The sequence below is a fragment of the Malus sylvestris genome, chromosome 13 (assembly GCF_916048215.2).
Source record: "Malus sylvestris chromosome 13, drMalSylv7.2, whole genome shotgun sequence".
Lineage (NCBI taxonomy): Eukaryota > Viridiplantae > Streptophyta > Magnoliopsida > Rosales > Rosaceae > Malus > Malus sylvestris.
The window spans coordinates 35,357,211-35,381,102 of record NC_062272.1 but is presented as its reverse complement, the minus strand read 5'-3'; the positions used below and the strand labels follow the sequence as shown (position 1 = coordinate 35,381,102).

At 41.6% G+C, this 23,892-nt stretch overlaps 1 pseudogene; it reads right to left on the bottom strand.

The window, feature by feature from the left end:
* Positions 1-3,277: 3,277 nt before the first annotated feature.
* Positions 3,278-4,091, bottom strand: LOC126595454 (CASP-like protein 4A3; annotated as a pseudogene).
* Positions 4,092-23,892: the final 19,801 nt, after the last annotated feature.

Genomic DNA, 23,892 nt, shown 5'->3' with positions numbered 1-23,892 from the left:
CCTTGTTGCCATATAAATTATTTATTTGAAGATTAGATGCGGTCTCTAAGGTAGTCCTTTGGGGAGGACAAATTATTGTCTGAATAGCGGTGGCGATAGCCTTTCCAAGTTGTCCAAAATCAGGAAAGTTTGTCTCAAGTGCAACACGTGGTGATCTACGAGGTGGCATGATCTGACATAAGAGATCAAAAATTACGAGGACTTATAACACAAATGAAGAATGCAGGACCGCTAAACCTATGCTCTAATACCAAACTAACACACCTCGACCAGAGTCAAGGTATGTTGGCCGACACCCAAAGGTGACGTAGCCAAAAGGAAAGTGATGTCTAAAATATAGAACAATTTAAACCGAAGCAAGAATTTATTTAAGCTAATAAAGAGAGTGTGAAGTAGTGGGAAGAACCCATAAAACATAAGTAGTCAAAGCATAGATGATAGTATGACATAAGTAGAGCAATCGAATCTAGTTAAGATACTTGTTACACAACCAGAAATAAGCTCCTATGTTTATTTGGGAAGACGTCAGAATCGCCAAAGATCCCTCGTACACACCATAGAGGATTCAGCTAACTATGTCCTGGAAGGGTGAAAAACAGAAAGTGTGAGTGGGCAAAAACAAAGGTTTATGAATTCCAAACATACTAACCCTTTGCTGTAAAACAAGTATAGTTTCTGGAAAATCATACTACGTATAAGTATGAAATCAAAGGTAATTCATCAATAATTCAAGAAACAAAAAAAATTATAATATCTCAACCGTAGCATATCGAAATCAGGTGCTAATCAATCTATGCTAACACACGAGTTCATCCAAAGGAGTTCTGACATGAACTGGATTAGGTGTAATCATAATATACACTCTGTTGATGCACAAAACTGGAGGTCTTGGAACAACATAAATCCGACCGTGAATATGCAAGAAATGTAAATAACACAAGATGTATCGTGGTTCACCGCAAGGTTTGGGCTACGTCTAACCTGATTATGTATGCATCGTGGAGAGAGCTTTTGAGGGTGAGAGAGCCCTTCCATGGCCTAAGAAATTAGCCTCCCTCATTGTGAGGGTGAGGAGTCCTTTTATAGAATAAAGGCTCCTCACTTATTACATATTTGCCACTTCTTTTATTACATAATTACATTTCAGTCCCCCGAGTATTTGTACGAGATCTAAATACGGAGCCCTAAGTATGGTATAAACAGTAGTCCCCCAAGTCTTCAGTCAAGAGAGTCTTTTGGCTAGAGACTTGAAATTCAGTCCATGTGTGGGCCGAAGTAACTAGATGTTGTCCTGAACTGATGCTCGAGATGAGGCGGTGCTCAATCTGAAATGATGCTTAACTAGAAGTTGCACATGCTGCGAGGCTGCTTGGCTCGTGGCTTATGTTGCCTTGGTTGGCTCAGCTTGTGGCGTTGAAGGTGAGGGAGTCCCTTTTATAGAATAAGGGCTCGCTCCTCGTTACAAAAATGATGGGTTAGAGTTGGTGCTCGCGGCGAGGCGGTTGCTCAGCTGGCGGCGATGCTTTTTAATGAAGGTGAGGGAGTCCCTTTTATAAAATAAGCGATCGCTCCTCAATACATAAATGATGGGCTAGAGTTGATGCTTTCTAATGATGGTGAGGGAGTCCCTTTTATAGAATAAGGGCTCACTCCTCAATACATAAACGATGGGTGCTTTCTAATGAAAGTGAGGGAGTCCTTTTTATAGAATAAGGGCTCGCTCCTCAGTACATAAATATTTCATGAGGCCCAGTTGAGGCCCAATATAAGGTACATAATGTAGTCCCCCAAGTCTTCGGTCAATAGAGTCTGCTGGCTGGAGACTTCAAATTGAATCCATATATGGGCCGAAGTGGTGGTTTTTCGGAGGTGGTATTTGTATACCCTGCATTGGAGCTTTATAGGTGAAGCTTTGCAAGTGAAGCTTTGAAGCTGAAGCTCTGTAAATGAAGCTTTTGAAGCTAGAGCTTTTGTAAATGAAGCTTTTGAAGCTACAGCTCTATAAATGAAGCTTTTGAAGCTAAAGCTTTTGTCAATGAAGCTTTTGAAGCTGGAGCTCTATAAATGAAGATTTTGAAGCTAGAGCTTTTGTAAATGAAGCTTTTGAAGCTAGAGCTCTGTAAATGAAGCTTTTGAAGCTAGAGCTTTTGTAAATGAAGCTTTTAAAGCTGATTGACATGAGTGATGCTCATGAATGTTTATGTTGATTGACAAGAGTGATGCTTATGGATGTTGACATGAGTGATGCTCATGAATGTTGACATGAGTGATGCTCATGAATGTTGACATGAATGATGGTCATGAATGTTTATGTATGATTGACATGAGTGATGCTCATGAATGTTTATGTATGATTGACAAGAGTAATGCTCATGTATAATTTGAAGTATTGGGCATACTTTTGATCACCTGATTGGTGATAATAGCGGCAGGGTGCCAAATAATTTTGGAATACTTGGCGTACTTTTGATCACCTGGTTGGTGATAATAGATGGACTGGCTGCCGAATAATATTTTGTAGTACTGGGCGTACTTTTGGTCACCTGGATGGTGATAATAGAGGGACTGGCTCTTTTGGGCATATGGGCCTTCACCCTCCACATGACATTGCAGCCCATTATTTTGGGCTTGCGGTTTTATTTTTATTTTTATTTTTTTATAATTTTTATTACCCTCTATACAGATGACTCCGAAAGATAAGGAAAATAAATTACATCACTTTAAAGTAAGGAACCCTTATCTTCCTCCTAGGTCTTCCTCTAGCTTTCTCATAAAATAGGAACATGCATGATGAAAGTGTGGGCATCTTCTTTGGCTTTAGTAAGATCTCCCTTTTTCTTTTTCTTTTCACTTTCTCAAAAAATGATTCCACATGGCTTTCTCCTTTTGCTTTCTCAGAAATCAGAAAATGATTTCAAATGCATGAAAACGCCATCACCGACGAGAAATTTGCAGAGCGAGTCCGGGACTTGCGTTGCGACTGACGCGAATGTTGGTGGTGATGGCTTTGGATGGTGCGATTCGAGAGAGGGAAGTCGCAGTAGACGACGGAGAGAGAGAGAGAGAGAGAGCAGCGCGGCGAGGGAGGCCAAGATCGGAACTTTGGAGACTTGAAATTTGGCGGAGAGGTACGTTTTTTTTTTTTGAGTTGGCTGAGAGGGAAATTCAGTCGGTCAATAGCTCAGCTATGCATCAACCACTTTCATTCACATTCTGTAAAAACAACATCTCACCCACACGAGAAATCGAAAACCGAGTCGACGGGCAGCCGGGTTTTAGGATACATTACGCAGAATCGTGGGTACAAAGGATGTAACCAGATATGAGAGAGCTAAGCGCAAAGGCAACAAAAGCCAAGAATGCCATGCTAGCCGAAGCAATGGCCATCTTCATGAATTCACTTTCTACCAATTCGATTGCCATTCATCGACCCGAGTGGCTGCAGATGATGATGCAGAAATGAGAAGGTATGCCAGCACCTGATCCATGAAAAAATCAAAGTTGCAACGAAGACGGTGGCTGATCACGAACTTCCCGGTGACTAGATGGTAGGATAGATTGTAGGCTTGAAAGGCAGCATATGCAAATCCAATTACATTCACAGCCAAGTAATACCTGTATTCCTTGTAGCGGTCGAAGGAGTCGTCGCTCCATCCCTGAGTCTTGTTCGCCGCTATAACTGAGAATGAAATCAAGCACAACACCAACTCTCTCACCCTAAACCCCAGCACCGCAGTCTTCATCATCTCTCCCTCTTCGACCGTCTCAAAATCGAATTCGTCAACCCCTTGGATCTCGTCCTCGTCGGGCCTAATCACTTGCCTCGGCGGTAGGAGAAAGTCGAGGTCTTCACCGTCGGAGCTTTGGGGGTTGGTTTCCGGATTAGGGTCTTACTAGAGCCATCGCTGTACGTGCGGGGGAAAAGAGATGAAGAGATTTGGGGATTTTTTAGGGTTAAAGATTAGGGCTTTGAGAGAAAGTGAGCAGAGGTGACGGCCCTGAAGCGTTCTTGGCTGGCGATGTCCCAGATCTCAGTCGCCTATCAGCACCACCTTGAGCAAGTACTCCTCTCCATTGAGCCCTTCCTCCATTGGGTCTCTTTCTCTGCGAGTATTCTTCGACTGAATTGTTTAGACTTTTTGTTTTTTTTTATTCCCTGCACTGAGAAAGGATAACTTAAACATTGCTGACGTAATCGCAGATGCAGAGCAAGAAACTTGACCAAATGTTTATGTTCCTTGTGGAAGATGGGTAATCACAAGATCCATAATTGGGGTCTGTTTGGAGGCGGTGGTGCAATGCCGGAGAAGCCGCAAGAACTATGGTTAACCTGGATGTTAGGAGCAAATCCACCTTCGTCGCTAACATTGGTTGCATCCTGACCGTACTTTTTTTTAATCATAGACTTAAGGGTGTGATATACTTCCACGCCCATCTTCATGGCTTCCTTGAATGAGGAAGCTCCAATAGGAAGAATCATGAACTCCTGATTCACGGTGGGATTGCCACGGCTGTTGAAGATCTGCTTAGCCTTAATGCTCTGGATCGTCGCCATGGATGGATGAACACCGATGAAGAGCAATGTCTTCTCTTCCCCTCCACCTTCTCTGGCGGAGCTCTAAACTGGTATTGTCGTCTTCCACCTGAGATAGTAGACTCATGTGAGGAATTGAAAAAACTTTTTGTTTCTCAACACATTTTCCAGACAGATCGCTTGTACTCTGCGGATGACTTGTACACTATTCGCCAAAAGCCAGACGAGTCATTAAGTATGTATGCTAGCCGCTTCAGCCATGAGTATTCCCGTTGTGCTTAGGCAGACGACAAGACTGCCCTCAAAGCCTTCACGGCAGGCCTACGTGATTGTTTCTTCAAGTACATGATCAATGCCAACACTTGGAAGACTTACTCTGAGGTGATGGCACAGGCTTACAACCATGCCCCCACAACCACCCCTTATCAACAAGTAGGGAGTGGAAGCTAGATCCAACCAAATAACCTCGACCTTCCAAACAGCATCGGTGCCTTCCCCTGCCATACTTAATACTTTGCCAAGTCAACAGACATTAATCTCAGGGCAAAAGGAAAGATTTCCATCCTCGCCAGTCTCATTTTAGTAAAAGGAGTAAGGGATACTACCGTGATAACCAAGGGTATCACCATGATAATCCCCGACCCCAGGCAGTCAACACAGTGGGTCAAGCACGTGTCAGGACAGCCCCTACCCCGAGGTATGAGACATACACACCTTTGAACTCCACATGCGTGGCCATTTACCCCAACATAGCACACCTGATACCGAAGCCAAAGCTGAGGCACCCCGGATTACAAGCCCACGAAGAACACGGGCACGTTTTGCTACTACCATGAGCATAACGACCATGACAGCGAGAAGTCTATCACCCTTCGTGATCATATTAAGCTTTGGCATGTGAAGGAAAAATTGATCAATTCCTCTTTCACCCTTCAATGGGTAACCGTAACCAACGCCAGGTGAATGTGATATATTCCATAAGTGGTGGCACACTCGTATCTAAATCTTCCAACAGGGCCATGAAAAATAGTGAACGAGCTTTAAGGTCTGGCCACCAAGTGTTTCACGTGGAAGACATCAGGGGAGGTAAGTATCAAAAGCCTAATTGGGATCCAATATGTTTCTACCCTGAGGAAGAAAGAGGTATCATCTTCCTTCACAACGACCCACTGATCGTGGAAGCTCACATAGCCAACTTTGAAGTACGACGAATCCTGGTAGACACGGGGGCTTTGGTCAATATCATGTTTGCTGAAGCTTTCAGGGCACTTAATGTAGCTGAACACTTGCTTGATCGCTCGATTTCCCCTCTGATAAGCTTTTCCGGTGATATCGTGCAACCTTTGGGGAGCATACACTTACCTTTCACCACTTGTACATGCCCTTACACAGCTACCATTACCACTAACTTCCTGATGGTTGATTGCCCAACGGCATACAATGTCATTTTCGGACACACAGGCATCAATGATCTCAAGGCCATGGTATCCACACATATGTTGTTGATGAAATTTCCAACCCCCTATGGCAATGGTTACATCAGAGGAGATCAACTTAGTGCACGATCATGTTACAACACTTCAGTCAAGCAACAACACCTGCCTATGCCCAAGGAAACCCTTTCTATACATGACCAATTCATAAAGACCAACCCAGACGAAGCTAACTTGGATCTTCATGGTGGCAACAGTCAACCCGACGATCCTCGAGATGACTCTTTCACCCAGCAAGCACAACCCGCTGAAGAGTTGGAGAATGTCTCTATCTCAAAAGATTATCCGGATTGCATGGTGAAGATTGGCACCACCTTGTCACCACCCATTCGGTTGGCATTGATCTCTTTTTTGCAAGAGAACACTAAGGTCTTCGCCTGGTCATACGAGGATATGCCAGGCATTTCTCCTGATATCATCTGTCATCGCTTAAGTATTGACCCCAAGACCAAGCCAATGAGACAGAAGCAAAGATCTTATGACGCTGAACGGTACGAGGCAATGAAGGTAGAAGTTGAAAAACTCAGAGGCATAGGCTTTGTCCGCGAAGTCAATTATCCAACGTGGGTAGCAAATGTTGTGGTTGTTAAGAAGAATCCGACCAAGGAAAGTCTCCTGCTCCAAAATGTCTTGTGGAGAATGTGTGTCGATTACACCGACCTAAACAAAGGATACCTGAAGGATAGCTTTCCTCTTCTTTACATAGACAGACTTATAGACTCTACGGCAAGGTGTGAACTTCTAAGCTTCATGGATGCTTACTCGGGATACAACCAAATCCTCATGAACCCTCCGAACCAAGAACACATAGCCTTCACTACAGTCATGCCCTTCAGCCTAAGAAATGCAGGAGCAACTTATTAGAGACTGGTCAATTCAATGTTCGCCAAATAGATTGGGAAGAGCATAGAAGTTTACGTTGATGATATGCTAGTCAAGAGAGAACATGCTGACCAACACATCACCAACCTATCTGAAACTTTCACCATTCTGAAGAGGTATCGAATGAGGTTGAACCCCAACCAATGTACCTTCGGCGTAGGCTCTGGCAAATTCTTAGGCTTCATGATAAGCCAACGAGGCATTGAGGCTAATCCTGAGAAGATCAAAGCAATCCTCGACATGAAGGAACCGGTAACTTTAAAAGACATCCAGAGCCTTACTGCAAGGTGACAGTCTTAACTAGGTTCATATCTAAGGCCATAAACAGATATGCTCATTTCTTCAAAACACTTAAGGGAAGTAAGAAGTACATTACATGGACTGATGAATGTGCTGAGGCATTCAAGAACCTCAAAGACTACATGAGTAAAGCCCTTCTGCTCTCCAAACCTAAGGTTGGTGACACTCTCATTATCTATCTGTCGGTATCGGCTTCAGTAGTAAGTTCCGTTCTCATTCGAAAGGATGGTAATGTTGAACGGCCTGTCTACTACGCTAGCAAGGCCTTACAAGATGCAGAGACACGATGCTCGAAAACTTCACCCTTACTTCCAAGCACACTCCATCATCGTGCTTACCGATCATCCTCTTCGACAGATACTCCAAAGTCCTCACACTTCTGGGTGAATGATCAAATGGGCGATAGCATTGGGTGAGTTTGACATCTCCTACCAACCGAAGCTAGCTGAGAAGGGCCAAGCAGTGGCAGACTTCATCGCCGACTTCACATATCCTGTTGACATTGTTTCTACGCCTAAAGAAGTTGTTTCATTACCCACGGAAGCTCAGAAAATAGAACCAACAGCCCCATCATGGAGTCTATATGTTGTGGAGCAGGACTAGTCCTTATGACCCCTGACAAATTGGCGATAGAGTATGCTCTTCGTTTCAAATTCAAGGCGTCGAACAATAAGGCCGAATATGAAGCCATTCTAGCAGGCTTACGTTTGGCCAAACACCTTGGGGTTAAACGAATTGATATCTTCAGTGACTCCCAATTGGTGGTTAACTAGGTCACCAACAACTTTGACACTAAGGATAGCTCCATGGCAGCATATCTGGCACAAACATAATTGTTGCTCAAGCATTTCCACTACCAGATCACCCAAATTCCTCGAGCGGCAAACAGTCATGCAGATGCTTTGGCTCGCATCGCCTCAGCGGTGGAAGACAAGATTGGGAGAAAAATTCAGGTTGAATTGTTGGCAGCACCAAGCACCACGCCTGCGGAAGTGTGCAACCTACAACAGGGGGATAGTTGGATTACCCCGAATTATAGATTCCTTGCTCATGGCACCCTTCCAAATCACAAAGTCCAAGCTAAGCAGATTCGATACAAGGCTACCCGTTACTTGATCATTAATGACCAACTCAACAAGCGAGGTTTTAACCTACCATACCTAAGATGCCTCATACCCGCAGAGGCGAAAACTGTCATTCGGGAAATACATGAAAGAGTCTGCGGAGATCATGCTGGATCTTGATCCCTAGCACACAAGGCTTTTCGCCAAGGATATTACTGGCCAACACTCCACCAAGATGCCATCACAATATCCCACTCATGTGATAAGTGTCAACGCTACGTAACTATTCCTCACTCCCCTCCCGAGCTGCTCACTCCTATGATTAGCCCTTGGCCCTTTGCCCAATAGGGACTTGATTTGATCGGCCCAGTGCCTGCAGGGAAGGGCAAGGTTCGCTATGCAATCGTTGCAGTTGACTACTTCACAAAGTGGGTCGAAGTAGAACCCTTGGCAGATTCGGCATTCCCAATGCGATAGTCACTGACAACGGGCGACAGTTCAACAACAATAAGTTCAGGATGTTCTGCTCTAAGTTCAACATCAACTTATTTTTGCCTCCCTAGCTCATCCCCAGTTTAATGGACAAGTTGAAGCCATCAACAAAATAATCAAGCGAACTTTGAAAACCAGCTTGGACATGGTTAAAGGTTATTGGCCATAATTTGTACCCCAAGTTCTTTGGTCATACCGCACTTCGTATCAGACATCAATAGGAGAAACCCCATTCTCACTTGCCTTTGGTACAGAAGCTTGTTCCAGTTGATCTTGAGCAAGCAATGTTCCGAGTCCAGAACTACGTGCAAAGCGAAAATGACAAACAACTTACCCTCAACTTAAATCTAGTCGAGGAACACAGAAACCAGGCTCATTTGAGGAATGTCGCTTACAAGCAGCGCATCTCCAACTATTATGACTCAAGGTTCAAACCTTGTTCTTTCAAAGTGGGGGACTGGGAATTGAAGAAAAGATTACTCTGCGACAGAGTCCCGAGTGAAGGAACACTTAGTCCAAACTAGGATGGACCGTTTAAAGTTGTTGGCATCACTTGCCCAGGCTCCTACAAGCTTAGAAGCTCCAATGGCAAGACCCTTGGCCATCCATGCAACGCTGATCACTTGAAGTACTATTACAAGTAAACTCACATTGTACAAGTGTTAAGCTTGTTGGAAGTATGCCTACAAAGCCACTCATTTGATGTAATAGCTTTTGGAATACTTATTGTATTAAACTTTTATATGTTTAATGAAGGGCAAAGCTTATTGTTAATCACTATTTATTGTATCATGTGTTTAAGCAATAAGGGAATCCAAGGAATGTATTTGATCTAAGAGATAAGTGATTTAAGTTAGTTAGATTATCGAGACCTTTCTCTTATGTTCATTTCTAAAACGTTCCTAGCCATAGGATTGCCAATTGGGCATTGACAATCCGCTAAGGTTAGTATGTGTTATGTCGACTCAAGTGTGAGTATGACTAGTCTCATGTCATTTAGTGTTGGACACTAAGGCAAACACATAGTTGCTCGAAATAGTGATCGAGTACACTGAACAACGATCAAAAGAGAGTTCAAACATACATGTCATGTAAGAACTCGAAAGTTGCAATATGCAAAGTAGTCCTTTGACCTAAGGCATCATAGATGTCTAATGGTTAGGTCCTTGATCTTTGATCATGTCAAAGGCATTCCATTGGAGTGTCCACGACATTGTTGTGGTCAAGCTACCTAGTCATGTAGGCATATGAATGCACAACAAGGAATCTCTAACCTTCCATGGTGGAAGGAGAATACTCTAAGATATGATTCGAGAGTCTTTGGCCAAAGCACATGAATATGACTTAGGAAGTTTGTTCCAAATCATATTCAATTGAATCATATAGATAAGTATCACATTGGATAGTAGGCATGAAACAAACTATCACCTGAAACAATGTGATTAAGAGTATTGTATTAGAGAATGACCGTATTGCATTGTAGTTGTAACTGGATAGGTTCTCCAACCACTTCTACTTAGCTTGGGTAACCATGATATGCTGCTAGGTGTCACTCATGGTTTGTGGAAGCCCTAAAGATTAGCAAACACTAATTTTAAGGGAGAATTGAAATGTGGTTTCAATTCACAATCGATCGTTAGAGTAACAATTGCCCACTACCTCGCTAAATGGAACCTAATGGATCGTACACCGAGTAAGGATGTTGGTGAAGAAATTAAATGAAATGGATAAGCAATTAAATGGTTTAATTGAAGAATGGTCAAGGTTAATTAATTATACGAAATGTTCGTATTGGGCTTATATGTTTGTTTTGGGTTTCGGGGCCCAAAAGCGTTTTGGTCCACAAGGCCCATTATGTTTAAGTTGAATGACAACTAAAACAAAATGGGCAATTAGCCCAATCAATTTGATATGGCCGGCCATTAGGGTGAGAAGTGTCAAACTTGGATTAATTACAAGTTTGCCACTCACATGTGATGAAGTATAAAAGGAACTTTATAGCTTTATTTTCATTTAGGGTTTTTCTTGGTGAAATGAGGTGAAACAATTTTCTCTCATTTTCTCTAAAGAGGCCGGCCACCTAGGGAAGGAATAGCTAGCAATCTCTTCTTCCCTAAGTCATCCATTTCATCTTCACATCACATCCTTGGTGAAGAGACTTAGAGACATCAAGCTTTTGATGTTTTGGAGAACAAATCCTCAAATCCTCAAAGAAGCAAAGGAGCATAAAAGGAGGAAAATCATAAGGAAGATCCAAGGAGCAAGGAGGTGACTTGAAGGCCCTCCACTTGGGTGAATCCCTTGTGTAATCAAGGATGAGCTTCAAGGGTAAAGAAACTCTAAATCTTTCCTTCTCTTTAATGTTGTTAAAGAGTTTATTGGTTCACCATATACTAGGCTTTGAAAGTCATGGGTTTTATGAATTGTTTTTTAATGTATGCCTACTTTAATGTGTTAATAGTTTGCATATGTATTCAAATATTCTCACATGTTCTTAGCTAGGACAAAATTTTTCCTTCAAAGCTTCAGCCGTTCGGCATCCTATGTAATGAAGACTATTTGGCATGAATTCAATAAAGAGGTGATTTAGACAACTCGGTCCTAAACCTCTTACATTCCTAGCAATGAAACACTCAGGTTCAAAGCTTCAACATGAATGCTTCCAACATGAAACAAATTCTAAGTATATGTCAACAAGACTATACAAATAAACGAACAGCTTCACAGTATATTCGTTCAATCATACATTCCAACACATTCATACCTAAGCGAATTGTGCTTTGAAAGGGTTCAACATACTTTGTGTCATTCGACACTTGTTACAATGTGCCTAGACACTTTGCCCTTATTCTCACCAACCAGGTGATGAAATGTGAAGAATGAACTCATCTTCATGCCACTAACCAGGTGATGAAATGTACAACCCGTACTCTAATATCATATGACAACTTGCCACTCATGCCACCAACCAGGTGATGAAATGTACAACCTGTACTCTCCTTCATGCCACCAACCAGGTGATAAAATGTACAACCCGTACTCTAATATCATTTGGCAACTTACCATTCATGCCACCAACTAGGTGAAGAAGGAAATTATCCTCGTGCCACCAACCAAGTGATGAAATGTGATGAACTCACCTTCGTACCACCAACCAAGTGATGGAAGCAATAGTTATAGTCACCAACAAAGTCTTATTGCAAGCCAACGACAACTTCAGTGCATGGCATACGAAGATCAAGCTATTCAGCCCTCTTGCATCTGCTTCAAACATTTCCCCTATGTAACAATGCAAACACCACAATTCTCAAAAGCTTCACACACTCTTGATCAAGACAGTGTGAAGAGGTGCCAACAAGTGCTTCATCAACGGAGTTCAACTACAATTCTTAAAAGCTTCACACACTCTTGATCAAGACAGTGTGAAGCAAAACCAATTTATGGTGTCAACAAGAGCTTCATCAATGGAGGGCAACCACAATTCTCAAAAGCTTCACACACTCTTGATCAAGACAGTGTGAAGCAAAACCAATTTATGGTGCCAACAAGAGCTTCATCAATGGAGGGCAACCACAATTGTCAAAAGCTTCACACACTCTTGATCAAGATAGTGTGAAGCAAAACCAATTTATGGTGCCAACAAAAGCTTCATCAACGGAGGGCAACTACAAATTCTCAAAAGCTTCACACTATCTTGATCAAGATAGTGTGAAGCAAAATCAATTCATGGTACCCAACAAAAGCTTCAACTCCAAAGCTTCACCTACAAAGCTTCACCCATAAAAGCTTCACCAACAAAAGCTTCACCTACCACAAAAGCTTCACCTACAAAAGCTTGACCCACAAAAGCTTGACCCACAAAAGCTTCACCCATAAAAGCTTGACCCATAAAAGGTTCGCCCACAAAAGCTTCACCCACAAAAGCTTCACCTACAAAGCTTCAACACAAAAGCTTCACCTACAAAAGCTTCACACTATCTTGATCAAGATAGTGTGAAGCAAAATCAATTCATGGTACCTAACAAACCTTCACCTACAAAGCTTCAACACCAAAGCTTCACCTACAAAGCTTAATATATATATATATATATATATATATATTCAGAAATTCAAAAATTAAAAAATTCGAAAATTCGAAAATTCGAAAATTCAGAAATTCGTAAATTCGAAAAGAAAAAAATTGCCTAGGCCTCCTCTTCTTTGGGCCTAACAACTTTCATAACAAATATATATGAAGGAGGAGTTTTGGGCTACCACTTAGAAAGGAAAATGGTGAAGTGTTGTTACTTTAGAAACTTGGCTACTAGCAAGACACCTCATTCGTCAACTCCCTCGACCGGTGACTTGGGGGACTCCTTCCATATGCTACTGCACCTTGATACTCGGAAGTCTCACGACCACTTAGTGACTTAGATTTTTCAAGTCTCCAACTGAGAAGTTTTCCTCACTCGGGAAATTAAGGGAGCACTACCTCAACATACATGCTTCATTCACAAAGCTTCAACATACAAGCTTCAACAAAAGAAAAAACTCAAAGAACTTAGTGAAGAAAGCCATAGTGTATTTAACACAATACGTTGAAATGAAGCAAAGCTTGTTTATTGATATCTCCACTAACTTACAAATATGTACATATACATGAATCAAAATAAACAAACAAGAGGGAGCCTTCACAAAGGTTGCTCAGAAGAAGTCTCAGCAGTCTGCAAAGCCCCAGAAAGAGGAGGCACCGGAGGGTGATTATTCGAAGCATCAATACTAGGCAGAACCCCAGAAAGAGGAGGCACTGAAGGTTGATCATTTGGAGCTTCATTACGTGGTACAACTCCAGAAGACGAAGGCAATAAATGCCTTTGGAACAAACCCACAAACCTCTGATGATCAAGTAAAATATGACCATCAGATTCCTGCAGCTGGTCGAGCTTCCTCTTCATGTTTGTAGCATAGTCATGTGCGAGCCTGTGCAATTGTTTATTCTCATGCTTGAGCCCTCTGATCTCCTGTTTGAGACTTATCACTTCTGCCGCCAATGATTCAACTTGACGGGTTTGAGCAAATAGGTGTTGGGCCATATTAGACACAGAACCTGCACACTGAACACTGAGAGCCAGATAATCCTTCACAGCCAACTCATCAGACCGTTTGGAAAGTAGTCTGTTATCTTTGGAAGTGAGAAGGTTCGTGGCCACCACCGCAGCGGTCATATCATTTTTCATCACAGAGTCCCCAACGGTAAGAGGACTAGTAGGGAATAAGAAGAATGGCCGTCATATGTTGTCTTGAGAAGGCATGGCTGCCTCTTCACCAAAGTTCAAGTCAAAAAGACGGTTGGATAGGCCAGACATTTTCAGAAATGATGAAGGAGAAATGAGGTGCAATAAATCTCTAAAGTAAGGGGAAAATTCCTACAAGCAATAATTCTCTGAATGAACTTCTTGCACACAATTGGTGCCCTTATAAAAGAAAGGGCAACAGGTCCGTTGGTCCAAAAATCGAAGAGGTACCACTCTCCGGATTTCGAAGATGCACCACTTTCCACACACAACATCAGCTCCTCGGGTACCATATATAACTTTGCCAAAGATCTCTGACAAAGTTTAGACACATAAATTTTGAAGGTCCAGCTACCCTACTATTACCTACAAGGGTAAAGGAACAACACCACTGCTTGATAACTAGAAAGTCTCAATGTGTGTCAACCTCCATGCTTCGTGGCAAAGCAGACTGGCAAAAATGCCCAACTTTTACTCACATTCGAGAAAACACTCCTAACAAGATTGCTTGCTCAAAAATCAAAGAGGAACCGCTCTCCAAATCTCGAGAGCCAGAGTCCCAACAGGATTACGTGCTCAAAAATCAAAGATGTACCGCCCTCCAAATCTCGAGAGCCAGACTCCCAACAGGAATAATTTCTCAAAAATCGAAGAAACACTGCTCTCTGAATCTCAAGAGTCAGACTCCCAACAGGATTGCTTTCTCAAAAATTGAAGAGGCACCGCTCTCCGGTTCTCGAGAGCCAGACTCTCAACAGGATTACGTGCTCAAAAATCGAAGACGCACCGCCCTTCGAATCTCGAGAGCCAGACTCCTAGTAGGATTACTTTCTCAAAAATCGAAGAGACAATGCTCTCCGAATCTCAAGAGTCAGACTACCAATAGGATTGCTTTCTCAAAAATCTAAAAGGCACCGTTATGTGAATCTCGAGAGCCAGATCCTCGACGTGATTGCTTGTTCGAAAATCGAAGAGGCACCGCTCTCCGAACTTCAAGAGCCAGATTTCGTTGGATAAAGCTTGTCTGTAATCTTCACACGCAACATCAGCTTTTTCCAGATACCAGAGACCACTTTTTCAAAGTGCTCTGACAAAGTTAAAACACGTGAAGCTTGCAGCTCCCACTACATTGCTATGACCAAGATGGGTAAAGGAATAGCACTACTACTTGTTGTTAGGGAGACTCCTATATATGTCAACCTCCATCCTCCATAGCCAAGCAAACCTACAAATAAAAAAAATGCTCAACTTTTCTTCACATCCGAGAGGACACTCTCAACAGAGTCTCTCGAAATACTTAACTTCTTTTCCTCCCGATAATACCTCTGCAAACAAGCCACACTAGAGCAAGAGTATCTCATATCATCACGGTTAAAAGCAAGAGTATCCCATATCATGCTTTTTCCCTGTCTTTTCCTTTGGCCTTGTTCTTACCTGCAAGACAAGGAGAAAGAGAACAATCAGTCAGCACTTAGAATCAAGCTTCCAGTTAGGAACTGACTGCCTGGAACCCCTTGCCTAATTACTTACCTGGCATTACTCTCGAGTACTCATCTTCAACATCTTATGCTTCCAGAGAAGATACCATATCTGCCTGAGGAACAGATAGGGTAAGTGAGAAGGATACAAGGAAGCATGTGGAGACAAGCGTAACAGAACACGTGTTAATACATCCACTACTTTGTCAACAGCAAAGTATCCCATATCATCAGGGTCGAACGTACTCTACATTTAATGGACTTGTTTTGACCCTCAAATTCTTGAGTTGGCCTTATACTTTGGAGGAAACCAGAAAACCCTCCAGCCTAGTTCAAGAATACGCTTGTGGAAAGTTACTTCTTCAAAAGAAAAAGTATCTCATACCATCTCTTCTCCATTTGCTTCTCCTTGTCCTTATTGCTGTTTACGACACAAGGAGAAGAAGAACAATCAACCGGAAGCCGAAGTTGAACCTCCCTCTAGGTTGCTTGCTTGGAAGTCTGATTGCCTACCTTATCTGTTACCTCATTTGGCAAATCTCCTAGCTCGGTGACTTGGGGGACTTCTACTATAGGGTTTGTATTGCACTTGACCAAGCCCGAAACTACAAGTAAGCTTCAAGTGAAATTGATACATTACCTTATGCATCTTCATCGGTTACAGATACCACCCCTGGATGGAGGAAAAGTACTTCCAGAGAAGATGCCACATCTACATATGAGACAGATAAGGCAAGTGAAAATGATACCACACTTCGGTACTTAGAAGTTTCATGATTACTCAATGGCTTGGATCTTGCAAGTCCCCAACCGAGGAGGTTCCCTCACTCGGGAACTTAGGGGAGCATTGTTCGTACCATACTTGACCAATCCCGAAACTACTAAGCACCGGTCAACGTTATACCATCAAGGACCCATAAGAGTTTCCCTCCAATCAGGAGGCCAATCACAGCGTGACACGTGTCGACATTAGAAGCCAATTATAGTGCGACACGTGTCAATATCAGAAGCCAATCACAACATGACACGTGTCAATGTCAGAATGAAACTAGAAACTCTCTTCTATAAATAGAGATCATTCTCTCACAATATATTCCTAATGTCATTTGTACTAAATCATTCACTTGTACTCACTAAAGGAAAGCTTGAACCTATGTACTTGTGTAAACCTTCACAATTAATGAGAACTCCTCTACTCCGTGGACGTAGCCAATCTGGGTGAACCACGTACATCTTGTGTTTGCTTCCCTGTCTCCATCCATTTATATACTTATCCACACTAGTGACTGAAGCAATCTAGCGAAGGTCACAAACTTGACACTTTCTGTTGTACCAAAGTCCTCACCGATTTTGTGCATCAACACACTCTAGTACTACAAATATGTGAAGACTGACACTAAGTGCATCACCTACGAGCCCTAGTTGCCTATTGCAACCTAGGACAGGACTGTCAACTACAGTTGATCCAAAGTGAGCGTGCGTTGTGATGTGAACATACACGTGAATCTTGGCCCCGGCTTGGGGCGAGTACTACACGAGTGCAAGCATGCATGATGAGCAGGTAAAATGTATATAAACATGCAATGACAATTTATAAATCTCAACAATATAATAGCACTTTTAAAATGAAATAAAACATGGCATGACAGGCATAATATTAAATCCAAAAGCATTTGTGGAAACCATAAAACTTTATATAATATATATATATATATAAACAAATGCCCACTCACTGATATGTAGCCGGATTGTAACCTCTTAGCTCATCAAGATAATTTTCTCCTATATGTGAAACAACTATAGTAATTATTTAATTAAAACATACAATAAAAGGCTAGGAAAATCCCCTATGGTTTCCTCAAACGAAGGGTTTAACTATACGAAAACATTCTACTCGATGTCATGAACCCGTACACGTCAACCACGCGTCGCTAAGAAGTGGCACGTGCCTCCACATGTTGCCCACTTGTGGCCACACACAGGTTATGTGCCTGCACACGCTGGCAGGTTCCAGAGGAATATTTCGTTAGAATTGACGGAATATTCTGTTAAGTCTAACGGTGTTACGTTAACAACGTGAAAATATTCCGTCAACTTTAACAAAATAGTCTCCACTGTCCGTCGCCACCATCTGGTTCGTCGGAATCTGGAAAATTTCACCAGATTATCTTAAAAACTTTAAAACTTCATATCTTACTCATTTCTCAACAATTTTCGACGTACCGTATATAGAAATGAAGCTTGGAAAGAGAATAACAAGTTTATACTTTTTCAAAGTTCAAAAAGTGGACAGAAATTGACTGAAAATACCTTGAAAGTCTCGGCCCTAATTCCAACGTCCCCCAGCCGCATTTCTACACATTGGCTTCTCTTCAAACTTAAGCTAGAGGCCATGCAGAGTTGTGTTGTTGCTTCTAAACCCTCCAAAACCTTGTAACTCGAATGGAAAGTTGCCAGAGAACCATGATCCGAGTCGGAACTCCAAGTTGGAAACTTTAAATTCGGTTATTTTTTAATCGACTAGTACAGATGGACTCATGGTGAGGAGAGGAGCATGATGGTGGTGGTTTGAAGTCCAATCTATAATGTTTGATGATGATCTTTGTTGTTACAGAGAGAAGACAGGTACGTTGAGAAAGAAAAGAAAAAGAAAGAGAGAGAGAGAGAGAGAGAGAGAGAGAGAGAGAGAGAGAGATGGAGAGTTTCTGATTGGATAAGAGAAAAAGGGTTTCTGATTGGGTGATGGAAAATAGGGAGAAAGGTGGTTGGTTGTGTGGTAAGTGAGGGATCGGTTTTTAAAGTGGGAAAGGGTCCAAATTTACACAATTTAAATGTAACATCCCACATCGCCCAAGGGAGTGGATCTTGTAAGCCTTATATGTATATTCCCATCTCTACCTAGCACGAGGCCTTTTGGGAGCTCACTGGCTTCGGGTTCCATCAGAACTCCGAAGTTAAGCGAGTTTGCACAAGAGCAATCCCAGGATGGGTGACCCACTGGGAAGTTCTTGTGTGAGTTCCCAGAAACAAAACCTTGAAGGCATGGTCGAAGCCTAAAGCGGACAATATCATGCTATGGTGGAGTTGAGCCTGGGATGTGGTGGGGGCCCAGGCTGGGATGTGACAGTTTGGTATTAGAGCCACTTTGTCGTTCAGTGCGAGTGTGCCGACGAGGACGTCGGGCCCCTAAGGGGATGGATTGTAACATCCCACATCGCCCAAAGGAATGGATCATGTAAGCCTTATATGTATATTCCCATCTCTACCTAGCACGAGGCCTTTTGGGAGTCATTGGCTTTGGGTTCCATCGGAACTCTAAAGTTAAGCGAGTTCATGTGAGAGTAATCCCAGGATGGGTGACGCACTGGGAAGTTCTCGTGTGAGTTCCCAGAAACAAAACCGTGAGGGCGTGGTCGGGGCCCAAAGCGGACAATATCGTGCTTCAATTGAGTCGAGCCTTGGATGTGGTGAGGGCCCGGGCCGGGATGTGACATTAAAACTACAAAATATCTAGCTCACCCTATCTGAAACATTGTTTACTAACACTGATTAATTTGCACACACATGTACAATTTTTCCCGTTGTTAACTACTTTGACTAAGCGTAACTTCTTCGTTACAAATCTGATTCAGGTCTAACTCCTGCTCACGCGCTCATAATACCAAATTTAATTACAATAATATATAAAATAATTTAAAAGCCAAACAACAACGTCCACGTTAGATTCCACTTTTCCAACAAGGGTATAATCATCATTTTACACACTCGGGAAGGAAAATTACGTGAAAAATTAGGGACGGGTCATCACATGTTGCCCTTGCACCATGGCATTGGTTTGAACCCTATTAGTTCCCTAATCTAACAAATCTATCGTTGGACAAAAAAAAACAAAGATGTCGAAGATCTCTCAAACTTCCTTAGAGAAACAAAAAACTTCAGAGATGTTTACTAACAAGCAAATTATTGAGAGTGTCTTGTGAAATGATAAATGACACACCCCGATCGAAATCAAGGCGTGTTGGCCGTCACGTGAAGGTGACGTAACCAAAAGTGCAAGTGATGAAAGAAAATTGTAATAAATTAAAACTGAAACTAGAAATTAATTAACTAATAAAGTGAGTGTGAAGTAGTGGTTACAACCCATATACTACTAATATTCAAAGCATAGATAACAAAGGGTAAAGCAGTCAAGTGAGAGAAGTACGTATTACGTAACTAGAGATAAGTTCCTACGTTAAGATGGAGATATGTCAGAATCCGACAGCTATTCCTCGTACACCACAGAGATAAATCAGCTAACTAGGACTTTGAGGGGCGAAAAACAGTAGGGTGAATCGGCACAAAAATAAAGGTTTATAAAATCCATTATTTTCCAAATATACTAACCCCTCGTTGTAAAACAAGTATAGTTTCTAGAAAATCATACTACGTATAAGTATGAAGTCAAATGCATGCCAACAATAATCCAGAAGTATGGCACAACAGAATATCTTAACGACAATATGAATATAATAATGTGCTCAACAAGCTATACTAGCATGCAAGTCGAAGTCACCTAATGCGACTTGTAAGACAACACCTATTGTTCATCCATCTAGGCTAACACACGAGTTAGAGTCACCTAATGTGACCTGTACGACAAGACTAGGTGTAATAATATATGCTCTAGTGCTACGATCATGTGAAGACTAGTGCTATGCGCGTCAACTACAAGTCGGAGTCGCCTAATGCGACCTGTACGACAGGACTAGCACCTACTTGGATCCAGGGCGAGCACTAGCCCTAGCCCAGGGCGAGCACTAACACCGGTGCAGCAATGATGAGTGAACTATATGAAAATATGCATGCCATAACTCAACATTCCAAACAACATAACAATCTCACCTGTACTTACCTGCTGTCCTGTAGAATTACTTAGTATTATGCAATGGCATAATATTTACGAGCAGGTAAAATGCATATGAATATGCCATGATCAAATATATAAATCTCAACCACATAACAACATTTTTAAAATTATAAACTCATGGCATAACATGCATAAAACAGTTAAAAAGCATATGAGGAAACTATTAAGTTTATATATATACGAAAACAAAATGCCCACTCACTAGTATGTCGTAGGATCGTAGCCCTCTAGTCTTGCTTGTCCACATACGTCCTCAGGGTAAGTCTCCCGTATATGCGCAACAACTACTCACAATTAATTAATTGGAGATATATGGAAAAACTAGGAAAACCTTCCCATAATTTGCTTAAATGGAAGCTTTGAATAAGCCAAAATGTTCTACTTGAAGTCACAGACCTGCAAGTAAAAACCACTCGTAGGCCGGAGGTCGGACATTGTTGGAAATGTGCCCTAAAACTAATCATATGATGATACTTTACGGACATTTCACATGTTAAACTAATATAGTTTAATTTAAAGGGCAAAGATTATTGTTTGAAGCCGTTTCATATAAATCTTATATGCTTAAACGATAAGTCCAAGGAATATGTAATTGGGAGAATGCGATCTAAAGAAGTTAGATTCATGAGGCCATACTCTTTCGTATACACATCCTAAACATTCTTGATCATAGGATTGCCAATTGGGCATTGATAGTCCGTTAAGATCAATACATGCTATGTCTTCTCTTAGGGAGAGTGACTGGTCTCGAGTCATTGGTGTGACTGACACCAAGACAAGTACGTAGGTGCTCAATAGAGAATGAGTTCACTGAACGTGATCAATAAGGAGTTCTCATACTTATGTCACATGAGAACTCATGGTTGGGATAATGCAAAGTAGTTCTTTGACCTGAGGCATCATAGTTGTCTTGTGGTTAGGTCCTTGATCTTTGACTATGTCAAAGTCACTCCATCTGAGGGTGTCCACGACATAGTTGGGGTTAAGCCACTTAGCCATAGAGGCAAGTGAATGCACAAAAAGGGATCTCTAACCTTCAAACTGTTTAAGGGAGAATACTCTATGATATGATTAAGAATCTCTGGCCAGAGTATGAATGAGATTTAGGAAGTCATTCCAAATCATATTCAAGGTAATCAAATAAGTAAATGAATCACACTGGATAGTAAACATGAATAAACTATCAAACCAAACAATGTGGTCAAGAGTATTGTATTAGAGAAAGACTGTATTGCATTGTAATCCTAAACTGAATAGGTTCTCCACCTCTTCTGATTAGCTTGGGTAACCATGACATACTGCTAGGTGTCACTCATGGTTTGTGGAAGCCCTAAACGTGTATAATCACTAAAGGGATAATTGAAAGTAAGTTTCAATTCACAATCGATTTGAAAGAGTTCTAATCGTCCACTGCCTCGCTAAAAGGAACCTAATGGATCGCACACCGTGTAAGGTAATGCTTGAAGGATTTGATGGAGATGAGTAAGGACAATTAAATGGTTTAATTGTTTATGGCAATAATTAATTAATATGTTAATTAATCAAACGAATAAGTTCGTTTTAAACCTTGAGTTAGTTTTGGGCCTTAAAGCCCAAATTGGGCTTTGAATCGTCAAGCCCATTAGCTTAAGTTGTATGACAACTTAACAAACAAAATTCAAGAAGCCCATAACAACCCAAAGGCTTGGGAAAACCGGCCACATAGAGAGGGCTAGTGAACTTGGCTTAATTGCAAGTTTGCCACTCCATTGTGAGGTGGTATAAAGGCAACTTTATAGCCATTTCATCCTTAGGGTTTCTTTTGGAGAAAGGATGAGAACACAAGCTCCCTTTTCTCTCTAAGAGGCCAGCCACCCTAGAGGATTTTAGCTAGCAATCTTACTTCCTCTAGGTCACTCATCTCTTCTTCAAGTCCTACCTTGGTGTGGAGAGTTAGAGGTTCTCAACTTTGGGAACTTGGAGAATCCTTTCAACCATCCTCATCCAAGAAATCCATGGAGCTAAGAAGCAAGGAATGAAGGCCCTCTCCTTGGGTGATTAGCCTTTGCTTATGCAAAGAGGAATCAACAAAGGTATAAAATTTCTCAACTCACTTTGTTCTTGAGTTGAGTCTTGGTTCACATAACTACTAGGCTTTGAATTTCATGGGTAATGTTTTGTTTTGAGTGCATACAAGCATGATTCCGCCTTTAATTGTTAATTACATGTCATAGATGTTGCTCAAATGAACATGTTTTTCACAAAATTTCCTTAAGACATGCCCTCATGTGCTGTCCAACCCACGACCATATGTGTTGCCACACGTAGGTATGCATCTGACAAAAACCTAACGGCAGTTAGGAATATTCTATTAAAGTGACAAAATATTTCGTTAAAAGTTAACAATGTTACCTGACACCGTTAGAATATTCCGTCAACTTTGATGGAATATTCCTTGTCTTCTCTGGTGAGCCTCGCTGTCTGGTTTCACAAAAAACTGAGAAAATCGCCTGTTTCTAGAAAATTTTCAAAAATTCATTTCTCAACCATTTTCAGCTCACTTTATATGGAACTGAAAGGAATGAAGAGGAGAAAAATTTTGTACCTTCAAAAAGTTCAAAAAGTGGACGTAAATTGTCTGAAATTAGCTCGAAGCTCTCGGGCCTTATTTCAACTCCTTGAAATTGTGGGTTCTCGCCTTAACTTCACTCAAAACTTAATCTAGGGTGTCCCTGGAGTTGTGTGGAAGCTTTCCCGACCTTCAAAATCTTAGCCCGCAGTTAAGACCATGTTGATGTAGAACTCACCGAGTCGGAGCTTCCGAGTTGCTCCACATTGACCACTCAAAACCCAACCAACACGTGATCTAAGGGTATGGTTGAGTTCATGGTGAGGAGAGGAGTGTGATGGTATGGTTTTTAAGCTCGATTTGCAAGGTTTTGACGTTGGTCTTCCTTGTTGTAGAGAAAGAAAGAAGAGAGAGAGTGACTTTTCTGATTAGGCAGAGAGAGAGGGAGAAAAGCTGATTGGGTGAGAGGTGTGAGGGACATATTTGATTGGTGGGTGAATGAGGAAGGCACGGGACCAATTTAAAAAGAACAAAGGATAGGCTTTTACAAATTTCTTATAGTAAAAGCAAACCAGAAAATCTATCTGAAACAGTGTTTCTAACACTGATAAATTAACACACACTCGTGTACAATTTTACCCATCAATTATGTACTTTAACGTAACGTAACTTAACTTTTTCATTACGAATCCAAATCAACTCCAACTCGCACTCACGCGATCGTATCAACGAATACTAATTAATTACGATAGCGTGAAAAATAATTTAAGAACAAATAAACGCGTCCATGTCACTTGCCAACAAGGGCATAAATGTCAATTCACATACTCAGGGAGAAATTACATAGAAAATTAGGGATGGGTCATGACAATAAAAATGATGAAGTCAAAGATGGTAGTTCTAATATGTAGCCTGTTTC